Below are 2,697 nucleotides of genomic sequence, written 5' to 3'. Positions count from 1 at the left end.
AAGTTCCTCATGAAAACAGCATATATCTATTTTTGGTTCTTTCTTCATCAATGGGAAAAATAAGCAGCAGGAGTACTGGTTTCAAAATGATCAACAAAATATTCATAGCAGAGTCTTTATAGAACAACAGCATCTAACACCAAGTGAATAATGAGACATCTTGTTGATCTCTAGCTCAGGACTGGGCTACATACTCTCTTTTAATTTGGGGTTCATTATTATCTATGCTATCACTTTTTTGAAGAGAGTCGTTTTCAAATTCCCTTGTAAGATTCAAAAAAGGGTTAGAGGATTTACAGAATGAGCTTATTAGAAACTTTACAATTTAGCAGCCACAGTGAATCACAGGACCAAATGAAGACCTTGGTATAACATACAATCACAATGAGGAAAGAAGTCATTTGGAGATGGGAGTATCTTGGGAAACATAGGCATTTGTCCAGGAGGAGAGAGTGAATCCGTAAAATCAGATCGAGAGCAAAAATATAGAATACGGAGAGAGAAAAAAATCAAAGTTGTGACAGAAACAAAGAGCAAAGAGTAAGGAAAGTTGCCTGGGATCTAGATGAAAAAGCCCTATAACTAGGGAGAGAAAGAAGAAATCACCATGCAATGGGAGGAGGTAGAATGGGCAAGGACACAAGGCTCCCCAGAGGCTGAGTGGGATAGAGCCCAAAGAAGTGGCAGCTGGCAACTGCAGATGCCTCTTAAAGGGGCCGCATCAGCAAGCAGAATTTCGCAATGACCACCCACTCACTCTAAACACCAGCACCAGGTAGGCTGGGCAGGGGGCACCAGGGATTTACAGGCAACACTGAGTTGTTGGAGTGAGGGCCGAGGAGAGACTCGCTCCATATACAAGTGCTGGCGAAATCCATTTTTCCTCTGTTGAGCCCTCTCCACTCCCAATGTGCTAACACAGCGCCACCATAGCTGAGACATCATCAGACTGGATAACAGAGATTGCCTGGCTCAGAGGATTCTCTGAAACTCCCCCTCCCCCAGCTCAAGGCCTAAACCAAGCCACATCCAAATGCATCCTCGGCGAGTTAGGTGCCCCTTGTTGAGCAGAGCCTAGACTCACACTGGTGGCAGCTGACTGTGGTTTCTGGCGAGGTCTCTTGAAGCAACTAAATGCACAGCATCTGTGGATTGCTTGCTGAATCTTAACAGGTGGCCCAAGAGGGACACAGGCTGGGGGCTAAATTTGGCCTGCAGCAGAACCCCTCTCAGGACTGTGCCACTGGACACTTACTTTACAAAGCTGCACTAAGACTGGGAGACTTAAGAACTTTGCTTAGTACATAGAAACAGACACAGAAAGGCAGCCAAAATAAGAAGACAAAGAAGCAGAAGCCATATGAGTAAACAGAACAGAGAGCCAGGAATAATGGAGTCAAGCAATCTACCAGATGCAGAGTTCAAAACACTGGTTATAAAGATGCTCAATGAACTTAAGGGAAGTGTAGATGAATTCAGTGAGAACCTTAAGAAGAGATAAAAAAAACATAAAAATGGAAATGGAAATTATAAAAGGGAACCAGTCAGAAATGAAGAACTCATTATCTGAGACGAAAAAAATATTAAATGGAACAGAGTGAATAAAGAAGAGGATCAAATGACCTATATAGAGGATGGGGAAGCCAAAGACATTCAATCAGAATGGCAAGAAAAAGAAACCAAAACTATAATAATAATTTAAAGAGCCTATGGGACACTCTTAAATGTAAAACTATCCATGTCCTAAGAGTACCAGAAAAAAACAAAACGTTGAAGAACTATTTGAATAAATAATGATAGAAAACGTCCCTAAGCTGGTGAAGGAAATAACCATACAACCCCAGGAAGCTCAGAGAGTTCCAAGAAAGAGGAATCCAAAGAGGTCCACATCAAGACACATCATAATGGCAAAGGTTAAATACAAAGAGAGAATCTTAAAAGCAGCAAGAGATAAGCAGATAGTTACCTACAAGGGAGCACCCATAAGACTGGCAGATGGTTTCTCAAAAGAAACTTTGCAGGACAGAAGGGTTTGGCACAAAATATTCAAAGTGATGAAAACCCAGGATCTACAACCAAGAATACTTTATCCAGAAGAGCTGTCATTTAGAGTCAAAGGACAGATAAAGGGCTTCCCAGACAAAAACGAGCTAAGGGAATTTATCGACACCAAGCCATTATTATGGGAAATATTGGAGGAAATTCTTTAAGAAGAAAAAAACATGTAGAAAAAAAAAAGGAATAAAGAATGGTAATAACTACATTCCTATCAATAAGTACCTCAAATGGAAAAGAATTAAGTGCTCCAATCAAAAGATAGAGTGGCTGAATGAATAACAAAACAAGACCCCTATATATGCTGTCTACAAGAGACTCACTTCATATTAAAAGACACACACAGACTAAAAGGAAGGGGATAGGAAAAGATATTGCTTCGATGGACCTAGAGGGTATTGCGCTAAATGAAATGGTTTGGATAGAGAAAGACAAATATCCATGATTTCACATACATGTGGAATCTAAACAACAAAATAAACAACAATAACAACAAAAGCAGAAATGAACTCATAGATACAGAGACTATTTTGAGGGCTACTAGATGAAAGGAGGATTGGGAGGGACAGCAAAAAAAGGCAAAGGGATTAAGAGGTACAAATGGATAGTTGCAGAATATACATGGAGCTGTGGTAGCATGGG

This window comes from Pteropus vampyrus, unplaced genomic scaffold (genome assembly GCF_000151845.1).
Source record: "Pteropus vampyrus isolate Shadow unplaced genomic scaffold, Pvam_2.0 Scaffold11, whole genome shotgun sequence".
Lineage (NCBI taxonomy): Eukaryota > Metazoa > Chordata > Mammalia > Chiroptera > Pteropodidae > Pteropus > Pteropus vampyrus.
The sequence above is the reverse complement of the archived record's forward strand: the minus strand, read 5'-3'. Positions refer to the sequence as shown.